General features: G+C 43.7%; 1 protein-coding gene across 1 annotated transcript in view; it reads left to right on the top strand.

Annotated features, from left to right (window-relative positions):
- The window catches only part of SCAF11 (SR-related CTD associated factor 11), a 580,274-nt gene that overhangs the window by 24,044 nt on the left and 542,827 nt on the right, over positions 1-13,403 (top strand). Inside the window, exon 2 of the mRNA XM_030217091.1 lies at positions 8,879-8,947. The gene's annotated coding sequence lies outside the window, so the exon portion shown is untranslated. The remainder of the gene's footprint in view (positions 1-8,878; positions 8,948-13,403) is intronic.

Genomic DNA, 13,403 nt, shown 5'->3' with positions numbered 1-13,403 from the left:
TATCCCTGCCTCCCACCACTGTCTCTGACACAGACCGTATAAGTCTGCCCAGCACTATCCCCGCCTCCCAATCTCCAGCCCTGCCTCTCACTACTGGCTCTGCTATCCAATCTCGGTTAAGCTCCTGAGGATCCATTCCTTCTGAACAGGATTCCTTTATGTTTATCCCACGCATGTTTGAATTCCGTTACCGTTTTCATCTCTACCACCTTCCGCAGGAGGGCATTCCAAGCATTCACCACTCTCTCCGTGAAGAAATACTTCCTGACATTTTTCTTGAGTCTGCCCCCCTTCAATATCATTCTACCGCCTTCGTATCTCCGGAAAAGGTTCGTTTGCGGATTAATACCTTTCAAATATTTAAACGTCTGTATACTGGAATAACTATGTTAACAATACTATGTAAGCCACATTGAGACTGCAAATAGGTGGGAAAATGTGGGATACAAATGCAATAAATAAATATTTTCAGCTGTGGGATTTCAATTACCCCAATATTGACTGGATAAATGTTATATCAGGGAGTGCCAAGGAGATAAAATTTCTAGATGTAATAAAAGACTGCTTCTTGGCTTCTTGGAGCAACTAGTCCAGGAATCGACAAGAGGGGGGAGACATTTTGGATCTGGTCCTTGATGGTGTGCAAGGCATAGTGTGTGAAGTGGCGGTGTTGGGTCTTGTGGGAAACGGTGATCATAACATGATCGAGTCTGAGCTATTATCTGAGATAAATCCGCAAAGGAAATGTACTGTAGCATTTAATTTTCAAAGGAGCGATTATAATAAAAGGATTGGCTGCTAGGGTTAGGACACTAAATCAGGTGCAGATATAATTAAAAAATACCATCTTGGAAGCCCAGACCAGATACATTCCATGTATCTTCAAAGGTGGAAAGAAGAGAAAACAGCCAGCATGGTTAAAAGATGGAGTAAGAGGCTGTTACAGCCAAAAGGTTATCCTTCAAAGAAAGGGAAAAGGACCCAAATGAAGAAAATAAGAAGCAGCATAAACACTAGCAAGTCAGATGCAAAGCATTAATAAATAAATCTAAAAGAGAATATGAAGAGAAAATTGCTGCAGAGGCTAAAACTCACAGTAACAACATTTTCAGGTACATCAGGAGCAGAAAGACTGCGAGGGGGAATCTGTGGGACTGTTAGATCACGAAGGCCATAGCGGAGAATGGCAAAGACAAATCAAACTCTGGTATACATATAAAGTATCGCATACCATGTAAAATGAATTTATCTTGTTGGGCAGACTGGATGGACCGTACAGTTCTTTATCTGCCGTCATTTACTATGTTACTATGAAAGAAGATGTAAGAGATCTGCCTGTACCGGAAATGGTTTTCAGGGGTGATAATGCGGAGCAACTGAAAGAAATCTTGTTGAACCTGGAGGATGTACTGAGCATACATCCAAGGGTACTCGAACTCGAGCATGAAATTGCTGATCTGCTGTTAGTAATATGTAACCTGTCGTTAAAATCGTCCATAGTACCTGAAGATTAGAGGGTGGCCAATGCAACACTGATTTTTAAAAAGGGTTCGAGGGTGATCTGGGAAATTACAGACCGCTAAGTCTGATGTCAGTGCCAGTCAAAATAATGGAAGCCTTTATAAAGAATAAAATTATGGAATACGTAGACCATGTCTGTAGCCCCGCCCAGCGCATCCCAGGATGCAATGGGCGGGTCTGGGCTCCGCCATTTTGGGCGTCGACTGACAAGAAGAGGAGGGAGGCAGGCAGGCTGCATCCCTCCTCCAACAAAAGGTAGGGGGGTTATGACACCACACCACGGACCACCAGGGAACCTAAGTAGAACGCTGGGGGGGAGGAGTTGGGGTGGGCTGGAGGTCCACCGGACCTCCACCCCCCACCCCCGTCGATACATCACCGTGTGGGCGATCCTTTGGCCGGAGGCGGCCAATCAACGATTTGTGGGGGTTTGGGGGGCTGGAGACCCACCGATCCTCCAGTCCCCCCCCCCCCCCCCGTCGCTGGGTGGGGAGGGTAGGACAACGTGTTTTGGGAGGTGGCCACTTGGATTTCTGTGGGTTCAGGGGGTGGGGGTGCTGGAGACCCACCGGATCTCCAGCCCTCCGTGAACAAGGGGGGGGGATCATCGGGGGGACCAGAGGTCCACCGGACCTCAAGCCCCCCCGTTCGCGTTTGCTTTGGGGGTAAGGGAGGCCTGCCAGCATGCAACTGCATGCTGGACAGGGCTCACCATTCCTCCCCAATGATCCGCAAAATCTAACGCCAGCTCGGAGCTGGCGTTGATTTTGCTGCGGCCAGCGACCCAATCTTTGGCGCGCTGGTCGCTGATCATTGGGGATGAATGCGTTAAGCGCCAATTAGCATGCATTTGCAAGCTAATTGCGCTAGAAGCCCTGTTTAGCATGCTACTTGTGCTGAGAGCCCTCGAGTGCGCTGTTTCAGGCGCTCGAGGGCTCTGATCATGGGTCGGCTGCAAACTCTGGCGCTAGTATGGCGTTAACAGCCTCTAGCGCCGGAGTTTGCTTTTAATCATGAGAGTGTAATTTGCTTCATTTCTTTGACGGTGTGAATAAACATGTGGGTAAAGGTGAGCCGGTTGATGTAGTTTATCTAGATTTTCAGAAAGCTTTTGCTAAAGTTACTCCTGAGAGACTCTTGAGAAAATTAAACAGTCATAGGATAGGAGGCAAAGTTCTGGTGTGGCTTAGGAATCGGTTATTGGACAGAAAACAGAGGGTAGGGTTAAATGGTCATTTCTATCAATGGAGGAGGGTGAACAGTGGAGTGCCGCAGGGATCTGTATTGAAACCGGTGCTATTATTTATAAATGATATGGAAATAGGAATAACGAGTGATGTAATTAAATTTGCAGATGATGCAAAACTATTCAAGGTTGTTAAAACACAAATGGACTGTGAAATATTGCAGGAAGACCTTAGGAAATTGGAAGACTGGGCATCCAAATGCCAGATGAAATTTAATGTGGACAAATGCAAGGTGATACACATCCAAATCATAGTTAGCACTCAAGAAAAAGAGCTAGGTGTCATAGATAATATGCTGAAATTTTCTCAGTGTGCAGCGGCGGCCAAAAAAGCAAACAGGATTCTATGAATTATTAGGAAGGGGGTGGTGAATAAGACCGAAAATACTGTAATGTCTGTATATTGTTCCATGGTGCAACTCCACCTTGAGTATTACATTCATTTCTGGTAGCTGTATCTCTAAAAAGATATTGTAGTATTAGAAAAGATTCAAAGGAGTGTGACCAAAATGATAACGGGGATAGAACTCCTCTCATATGAGGAAAGGCTAAAGAGGTTAGGGCTATTCCGCTTGAAAAAAAACACAGAAAATGCTGAGAGTTGTAGAATGAGTAAGTAAATCGATTTTTTACTCGTTTCATAAATACAAAGACTATGGGACACTCAAGGAAGTTACATGGAAATACTTTTAAAACAAATAGGAGGAAATATTTTTTCACTCAACAAATAGTTAAGCTCTGGATTGCCAGAGGTTGTGGTAACAGTGGTTAGCATATCTGGGTTTAAAAAAATATTTGGACAAGTTCCTGGAGGAAAAGTCCATAGTCTGCTATTGAGACAGACATGGGGAAGCAACTGCTTTCCCTGAGATTTGTAGCATGGAATGTTGCCATGGTTTAGGTTTCTGCCAGGTATTTGTGACCTTGCTTGGCCACTGTTGGAAACAGGATACTGAGCTAGATGGACCATTGGTCTGACCCAGTATAGCTACTCTTATGTTCTAAATTTAATACTTTCTAGTTTCTGGAGTATATGAAAGCTGTCTTGTTTCCCAGAACAATGGAGTCTAAAGATCTTGGGCTTCAGGGTCTCAGGTTGTTACTACTGCTACTACTACTAATAATTTCTAAAGCGCTACTAGACGTACGCAACGCTGTACACTTGAACATGAAGAAACAGTCCCTGCTCGACAGCGCTTGCAATCTAATTAGGACAGACAAACAAAGAGATAAGGGAATATTAAAGTGAGGATGATAAAATAAGGGTTCTGAACAAGTGAATAAGGGTTAGGAGTTAAAAGCAGCATCAAAAAGGTTGGCTTTTAGCTTAGATTTGAAGACGGCCAGAGATGGAGCTTGACGTACCAGCTCAGGAAGTCTATTCCAGGCATAGGGTGCAGCAAGATAAAAGGAACACAGTTTGGAGTTAGCAGTGGAGGAGAAGGGTGCAGATAAGAGAGATTTACCCAGTGAACGGAGTTCCCGGGGAGGAATGTAGGGAGAGATGAGAGTGGAGAGGTACTGAGGAGCTGCAGAGTGAATGCACTTATAGATCAAGAAGAGGAGTTTGAACTGTATGCGGAAATGGATAGGAAGCCAGTGAAGTGACTTGAGGAGAGGGCTAATATGAGCATAACGACACTGGCGGAATATTAGTCATGCAGCAGAATTTTGAACAAATTGAAGAGGAGAGAGTTGGCTAAGTGGGAGACCTGTGAGAAGCAAGTTGCAATAGTCTAAGCGAGAGGTGATAAGAGTGTGGATGAGGGTTCTGGTAGTGTGCTCAGAAAAGAAAGGGCGAATTTTGCTGTTATTATAGAGAAAGAAGTGACAGGTTTTAGCAGTCTGCTGAATTTGTGCAGAGAAGGAGGAGTCGAAGATGACCCCGAGGTTACGAGCTGATGAGACAGGAAGGATGAGAGTGTTATCCACAGAAATAGAGAATGGGGGAGGAGGAGAGTTTGGTTTAGGGGGAAAGATGAGAAGCTCAGTCTTGGTCATGTTTAGTTTCAGATGGTGCTCAGACAAGCAGGCTGATACTTTGCCCTGGATTTCGGCTGAGATTTCTGGTGTGGAGAGGTAGATCTGGGAGTCATCAGCTTAAAGATGATACTGAAAACCATGGGATGAGATCAGAGTACCAAGGGAAAAAGTATAGATGGAGAAAAGAAGAGGTCCCTGGAAAGATCCCTGAGGTACACCAACTGACAATGGGATAGAAGTAGAGGAGGATCCACTAGAGTATACTGTAAAGGTACGCTGGGAGAGAGAAGAAGAAAACCAGGAAAGAACAGAGCCCTGAAATGCAAGTGAGGACAGTGTATCAAGGAGTAGGCTGTGATCAACAGTGTCAAAAGCAGCAGATCGAGAAGGTTGAGGATAGAATAGAGACCTTTGGATCTGGCCAGGAACAGATCATTGGAGACTTTAGCAAGCATTGTTTCAGTTGAATGAAGGGGGCAAAGCCAGATTGAAGTGGATCAAGAATATCTTGAGATGAAAGAAAGTCAAGGCAACGGCGGTGAACAGCACGTTTAAGTATCTTGGATAGGAAAGGGAGGAGGGAGATGGGGCGATAGTTGGAAGGACAGGTAGGGTCCAATGAAGATTTTTAAGGAGTGTTGTGACTACGGCATGTTTGAAGGCATCAGGAACAGTTGCAGTGGACAGTGAAAGATTGAGGATATGACAGATAAAAGGGATGACAGTAGGAGAGATAGTGTTAACTAGATGGTTGAGAATAGGATCAGAGGAACAGGTAGTTAGTTTCGAGGAGGAAAGAAAATGTGTAGTTTCCTCTTCAGTGATTTCACTCCCATGTCTCTCTTCTATTTGTAAATAGAGTGGTTCTTCTGTGGGTCCTGGGTCCCAGAAGAGTGAAACTTTGTTGTTCCTAAGATTATGTCCCAAATGAGTGTCTCCTGTTTCAAATTCCTTCAGATGAGGGAAACTGTTGGTGTTCTTGATCATCAACCTTCTGTTGCTTTGGAGTGTTTGGCCACTGGTATCAGTAGTAGGAAAGCATGCAGATTCAGTGTTACAGCATGGGTCTGGGTAGGTCCACAGTACTCCTTGGGTTGGTCTTTTGTGTTGGAGTCCACAGTTACCTCAATGTGTTCTCCCTGTGGAGTCTGACACCCTTAAGGATTCCTTATCTTTAAGCTAATGATCAGGGCCTTGGTGTGGTTCAGTCATGGCAGCAGTTAGTTTTACACTATGTCCTGTCTTGGATTCTGGCTTGTTTCCCTGTTCATCTCTGCAGATTGCCAAAGTCTCTAGGTGCATGAGCGATAGTTCCAGTTTAGCGTAAGACTTGCTTGAGTCCTGGTCTTGTGTTTCTATCACACATCCCATGGCTCTTTGGTCCTATGAAGTAGTTTAGTGGAGAACTCTGGCTGCCCCACATTTTCTGTGTGCTGTTTTCTTGTCACATGTCTATAGCTAATTATCAGTGGTGCTGACAGAATCGTCTCCCGACTGATGAGGTTAGCAGTCTACAGACCCTTCTTATGGTGTTTGTCTGCGTTGGTTTGCTCACCCAGAGTGTCTCCAAACAGAGTTCTTGTCTATAGGGCTTTGTGGTTGTTCTAGCAGTTGTTTTTGAGTCTTTGCTGAGCCTCCTAACCTTCATTTGTGGCCATGGTTCAGTAGTAAGTTATTCATCTGCTGAATCCTTGTAATTTTTGTGTAGAGGTCATCTTGGGTTCCTAGAGGTCTGTTTCTTTTTTACTTTAGGCAACGCTTGGATAATGTAAGCGAATGAAGGAAAATACAGAGAGATCTAGTATCCAGGAAGGATCCAACTGGTCAGCAGATGTCAGTGGAATGGAGCAGTACCAATTGCTTTGATCAGGTGGACTAGAGTAGCCATGGAACTATGGCTGCCTAGGTTCTTTGAGAGGTCCCACAATTTGATCCCGTCTTTGGTAGCATGTTCACCACCTTTGGGTAAAGTTCTAGGCAGTATCGTATGAGACTGTGGGCAGTATTTTCAGATGTTGCTGTTCTGTATTGGATCATTACAGTGGGGATACTTAGGATAGATGGATGATGCCTCTCATAAGTAGTGTGTAATAGTCTTCTTCCCACCCATCATTCTTAAAGCTTTGGTATGTTTCAATCGTCTGGACTAGTCTTGTAGGATGATAAGGAAGGTGAAATTACTTCTTACCTGCTAATTTCCTTTCCTTGAGTCATGCTAGACTAGTCTAGGACCTGCTCTGGAAGACTAGGGTATCAGTATTTATTTTTCAGCAACTTCAGTGGTCAAGTTGGACTCTCATTGTTTCCTTGGGGAATGCCCAGAAATATTTGCTGTAGATCATGTGGGTGTGAATTTTGGTTGATGACGTTAACAATGTGTTTGTGTTTTGCAGATGTGCTTTGTCAGTAGTAGACTGGCAAGTTTCAGTGCTGTACCACGCCTTATACTAGTGATGATGTAATTGAAAGCTCAGTGTTCTGTGTGTCTCATCTGCTGGTTAGGTAGCATAACCCATTCATTTGGACTGGTCTAGCAGGACCTAAGGAAAGGAAATTAGCAGGTAAGAACAAATTTCACCATTTAAATCATTGGAAAAATGACTGAAAATAACATTAGTTAAGGGTTCATCTAAATAACCTTGGCCTTCGCCAGGTTGGATTTCAGGATTTTCATAACAAATATGCATGACATCTATTTCCATACAATGGAAGTATTGCATGCAAATACATCTCGTGCACATTCATTGGGGAAATCCTGAAAACACAACTGGATTGTGGCCCTTGAAGACTGAGGTTGGACACCCCTGATCTAAATGATATTGTGGCCTGCTATATCAACACAATGATTTGGACATTTCTCTTGATCCTTTGGTATCAAAATGTTTAAAGGGCTTTTCTTATGTTAATTATTCATTATGATTTACATACAGGATTTGAATGTAGTCCTTCCTTATTGATAAAACCTCTTTTTAAACTCTTGGATTCTGCATCTATAAAATACCTCTCATTTTAACAGTGGCTGTTACATTGGCTCACAGATAGTCTCCTATTCGCCATGTATTGTGGAGTTCCCCCCCCCCCCCCCAACAAAGTAGTTTGAACTCTGTCTAGACAGAGTGTTGTAGTAGTTGAGAGCATGCTCTAGTTCTGTTACATGCAGACTGACCTGGTCAGGATAAAAGCTTGTCAAGTTAGAGCTGCGGCTACATGAGTGACTCATTTCCATTCAGCATCCATGGAAAAATTTTGTAAGGCTACTGCTTGGTCTTCCATTCACGTTTTCTCTTTGCACTACTGCTGTTTAGGTAATGCAACTTAGAGAGAGTAAGTTTTGACAAATGATCCTCCAGTAGTCTGTTTAAATAATGACTCTAGCTCAACCTGTCATTTCACTTTTCTCTCCTTTTTGTTCCCTTAAAAAAAAATATGCAGCATTCAGAGAATCAAACTATAATATGTCTGTATCTTTGACAAAATCTATTTTCTGTTTCTCTTGACACACTTTCTTTGCAGCCCTCAGCTTGGGAGTCCCCACATGTGTCAAATTTCATCCTGCTTGTTGATGGAGAAAACAGTTACATACCTGTAATGGGGTTCTGTGTAGATAGCAGGACAAATTGGATATACTGTTTTATCCCTCTTGTCCTGAAGCTAATCTACATACTAAATCGAGATAGCTTGTGTGGAAGTGACTGTATGGGGACTTCCACACATGTTTGAAACCTTTCTAGTATTAAAGTGGAGGAGTAACCTAATGGTTAGTGCAGTGGCCTGAGAACCAGGGGAACTTGGTTGAGTTCCCACTGCAACTCCTTGTGATTCTGGGCAGATTACTCAATTCTCCATTGCCCTAGGTACAAAATGAGTGCCTGTATATAACATGTAAACCCACATTGATCGTAACCACAGAAAAGCAGTATATCAAATCCCATGCCTTCCCCCCTTTTCCTATTTATAGAGCTCTTTATGGCTGAGCTGGTCTGCTGTAAACCAGAAACCAACTTCATCTTTAATATATTTTTGGTGCAGTCTGAGAGAATTCAAGTATCTATATCAAAATAATAGTTTCTCCTTTAATGTTTGTACCTTCCAAAATAGGCGTTACATTGTCTGCATTTTTTGTTACAGGTAGAGCATTGTAAGTAGAAATGAAGAACAAACGATTGTGTTGGACAGAAGAACATGGAGACAGAGAAGGTAAGGATATAGATGGCAGAAATTCAGATAGTTCTTCTAGTATAAAAATGAAAACTAAATAAATATTCTCTGGCAATATGTAAAAGAAATATGGAGTTGGAAGGAGGTGTCCTAAATATAGTACTAGTTATGGTGAAGCAGTGAGTTTGGTTCTGCTATTTTGATTATTATGGGTGATGGTCAACAAAGCAAATAGAATGTTAGAAAATTAATTGGAAAGGAGTGGCAGAATAAAATGGAGAATATTATAATTCTGTGTGCTGGTCACTCCATCTCAAAAAAAGATAGTGGAACTGAAAAAAAATACATAGAAGGGCGACAACCGTGATAAAGTGGGTAGAATAGCTCCAAGAAAAGCTGAACAGATTGGGGCTCTACAGCTTGGAGAGGAGACGACTCAGAAGCAGGGGGGTATGATAAAGCAGGCCTTGACAGATTCTCTTCCAATCTAGGATCCAACCCAAAAACTCAAGAGCCAGATTCTGAGACATCTCATTCCTCCCCCAGTTTTCCATTGACCTGACCCAAGCTCAAGAGCAGGAGGGCAGTTCTTGCAGAGGTTTGCTGTAGCTCCTTTGCAGCCTAATTTACTACGATTATTTTCCTATTCTTTCCAAAGGAAAAGAAAGCTTAGTAAGTTAGGCTGTTAATGCACCACTGCACATCGCTACTAGAAGCCAGCAGTCCTCTTCCCTCAAGTGTCAGCAGCATGCCAGGACCCTCTAATTGCTGTTCCAGTCTCTCCTTCTCTCTCACCCCATGCTTCATTTTTTTATTTATCTCCCCCTGTTCACCCTTTGCTGTTATTGATGATTGGGTCCTATACTTTGAAATTGTTGGAGTATAAGTCAGCATGTGAAACAGAGAGAAATAAGCATTTTCAAGAAAGATTATGAGCTGCAGTAAACAGGTCTAAGGAACTGTTTCACACAATGAATTTTTAGGTAAATAGTCAAAGGAATGGAAAGACTTATGGTGGTCCTGGAGCAGAAGAATATAAAGAATGGTTGATGAAGAGGATGAGTGTCACAATGGCCTCCTGTTAATGTGGGTTTGAGGGAAATTGTGGACATTTTATAGGAGGCATATAATTTTATGGATGAGAGTAGTGTGATTGAGTTAGTTTATGGTTGTCAACCAACAAGGGCAATTTATGATCATTGTTCTTCTGCTCTGATTCATATTTTAGCTGAGTTTGTAGGACCTTTTGTATGTGCTATTATGAACAAATCATTTCTAGAAAGAATGCTTTCAGATGCTTTAAAAACAGCTACTGTTAAGCCATTGTTGAAATGGGGTGTACAGGAGTGGAGGAGTGGCCTAGTGGTTAGTGTGGGGGACTTTGGTCCTGGGGAACTGGGTTCGATTCCCACTGCAGGCACAGGCAGCTCATTGTGACTCTGGGCAAGTCACTTAACCCTCCATTGCCACAGGCACAAATAAGTACTTGTATATAATACGTAAGCCGCATTGAACCTGCTATGAGTGGGAAAGCGCGGGGTACAAATGTAACAAAAATAAAATAAAAATAAATTTCTTTGTTCTGGTAGTTACAGACCATTCCTTGTCATCAAGCAGATGAATCCGTTACGAGTGGGTTGTGTCCATCAACCAGCAGGGGGAGATAGAGAGCACTGAAAAACCATAGTGCCTCATGGCCAGCTAGCTCCATCTGCCTCTTCAGTATTCTCTATCTCCCCAGCAGGGTGGTTGCAGCTTGTTCAAGCTCCTTCAGAAAATCTGCCTGGGGTGGCTCCTGTGCTTTTGCCAGTTGTAGCAGGGGTGTTGTGGCTGATGGTGCCCACTTTAAAGGCAAATAGGTTAGCCCTTTCCCTGCCTTACCCGGCCCCCGATGTGGAAGTAGACAAATAGGCAAGCCCTATCCCTGTCTTTGCCCACGCTGTGGATGCAGGCACATAGGTTCGCCCTTTCCCTGCCTTTCCCACGCTACTGATCCTCCGGAGTTGGAAATTTGCCTCTTTTGCTGTTGCCTCAAACTTTCCTCACAGTGTTAAAAAAAAAAAAAAAAAAAGTCGCGTTGCGCTTTGGCACTGCGATCCCAGAAAAGAGGTTTTCTTCTGATTGTGCAACGTGACTGGAGCTCGGAGACTCGGTCTGGTGAGGTAAGAGCATTTTGTAGCTCCTCTGGGGAGGGCCCGCGTTTGGGACAATTTTTTTTTTTAATTCTTTATTTATAATTTTTTTAACAATCATAGTACATATATGAGTGCTAATACACAAATCTGAAACAATGTATTATAAGAAAAAGAAAATTATCTTTAAAGTCGTTTTCTACTATCGACCACTATATAGGTAAATGGACCCAAGAAAAGAAATATCATACTTAATACTTAAGCAACAAAGAAATAATCAAAATCAAAAAGTAGCTTAGTTCCCGAATGGTTCACTCTAGCCTGCCTTACAGTGTTACATATGTGACTAAACCTGTACATCGACTTCTTCCCTGCTTATAAGAAAATCATCTAACTGTTTAGGGTCAAAAAATTGATATTGTTTAGACTGAAATTTAATTCTACATACGCAAGGAAATCTTAACAGAAAATCAGCACCAATTGCTTGTGCCCTTGGTCGTAGCAACAAAAACATCCTACGTCTCTTTTGAGTCTCCCTGGACAAGTCTGGGAAGACTCTAACTTTTGAACCTAGAAACAGAGAATCCAAGTGTCTTAAAGAAAGTTTGAGTACAGCGTCCCTATCTATTTCCAACGCAAAGGTTACCAACAGAGTTAATCTCTGTGTAATAACTTCAAGAGAAGACTCAAGGAATGAAGTAAGATTCATTGCTCCTTGTCTTTGTAAGTTTTCTGATGGTATACCACCAGCTTTAAGATAATAAGCTCTAGTTATAGGTGGCAATGAATTTTCTGACATTCCCAGAGTCTCTATTAGATATTTTTTAACCATTTGAATTGGAAGAATCAAAGGGGACCGAGGAAAATTTATAAACCGTAAAGTTAATCTCTTTGATTGATTTTCTAAATATTCTAAGCGTCTTTGAGTAAAGCTCCTGTCTTTAACAAACATCTGTTCCACAAGTTCAAATTTTTCAGTTTTTTCAGACAGTCTTTTTATCTCAGAAGCTTGAATTTCAGTAGCTCGTATCTGTGTTAACGCAGTCTCTGCTAGAACTTTAATTGTCTCCATATTTTTAAGAATTAAAGTTTGTAAAGCAGTTTGGGTCGTGGAGGTCAAGTCCCATAGTGACTCCAAAGTCACTACGGCAGGTTTCAACACTTTCCCCATACAGAAATCCGGTAGAGGGGCCTTTAAAACTTGCTCCAGGGTACTCACTGTTTCAGGCAACACATGAGCCGTTGTCAAACCCGATCTTCCCAAGTTTTCGGCACCAGATGATCTCTCCTGCCGGCTCCCTCCCTGTTCCGCTTCTCCTCCATGAGGTACGGCCACAGGACTTGCAGTGAGCAGAACTCTTCCGGGTTGAGGGGGCGCCGCACGTTCGACGGGGCTCAGGGAAGCCCCGTCTACACTGTCGTCCAGCGTTGAGATGCCGGCTCCGGCAGAAGGAGTGGATGCCATTCCGGGACCGGACAGGACTCCAAATCGCTCCAGTCTCGTCTGGTGTAGCTGGGGCGTACCGCCCGAGACAAGGGGAGCCTCCCGGACTTTGCCTCTCCTCTTACCCATCCAAACAGCAGGTAAGACGCTCACACTCGAACCGACTGTAGAGAATTCCGGAGCGTGGCCGGTTAAGCTACTTGCACCGTCGCCATCTTGGATCGCGTTTGGGACAATTTTGGCACGAATCCGCCATTTTGAATTTGCTGCTGAGAAAGTAAAGCGCTGTTCTGTTTGTGGCAAGCGCAAATCTGCAGCGGGGCTCTGTAAGGCATGTTTTTCAGACGGTAGAGCCGGCCCGAGCATGGTGAGCGATGTTCCTTCCCGCTCCATGGAGCTGGCAGCGGGCGCCATTTTGGAACAGCATGGCGCGAACCCCGCTGAGGCGGAGGGGTTTGAGCCTGGAGGGACGCCTCCTGTAGAGGCTAATAAGAGCTGTTTCCCCCGGACTGGAACCGGGAGGCCAGGGTGAGCCATTTTCCCCTGAATTTGTTTTATTGCAGCATAATGCATACATGTTAAAAAGAGCTCTTCCGCAGGGGTCCTCTGCGGCCCTGCTTTCTGTATCACCTCCAGTGGAGTCTGGCCTTGGATTACCGTCAGGCGCGTTTTCCCCTGACAGATGGCCGCAAGACAAGCGCAGAAGGGTGGATTCCCCTTCAGAGAGAGAGCCAGGTGCAGGATTGCCATCGGATCCAGATGATCCTTCCGCGGTGAGGAATTTCCACCGCGATGAGCTGCCAGCGCTTATTACTGATGCCTTGCAGGTCCTCTCTATAGAAGACCCTGGGAGTACTGAGACCTCCTCCGGTAATCCGAGGATGGCAAGTACTAAGAAGCCTGCTCAAGCCTTTCCTTT

Source organism: Microcaecilia unicolor, chromosome 10, assembly GCF_901765095.1.
Source record: "Microcaecilia unicolor chromosome 10, aMicUni1.1, whole genome shotgun sequence".
Lineage (NCBI taxonomy): Eukaryota > Metazoa > Chordata > Amphibia > Gymnophiona > Siphonopidae > Microcaecilia > Microcaecilia unicolor.
Note: the sequence above shows the minus strand (reverse complement) of the source record. Positions and strands in the feature narration are given on the sequence as shown.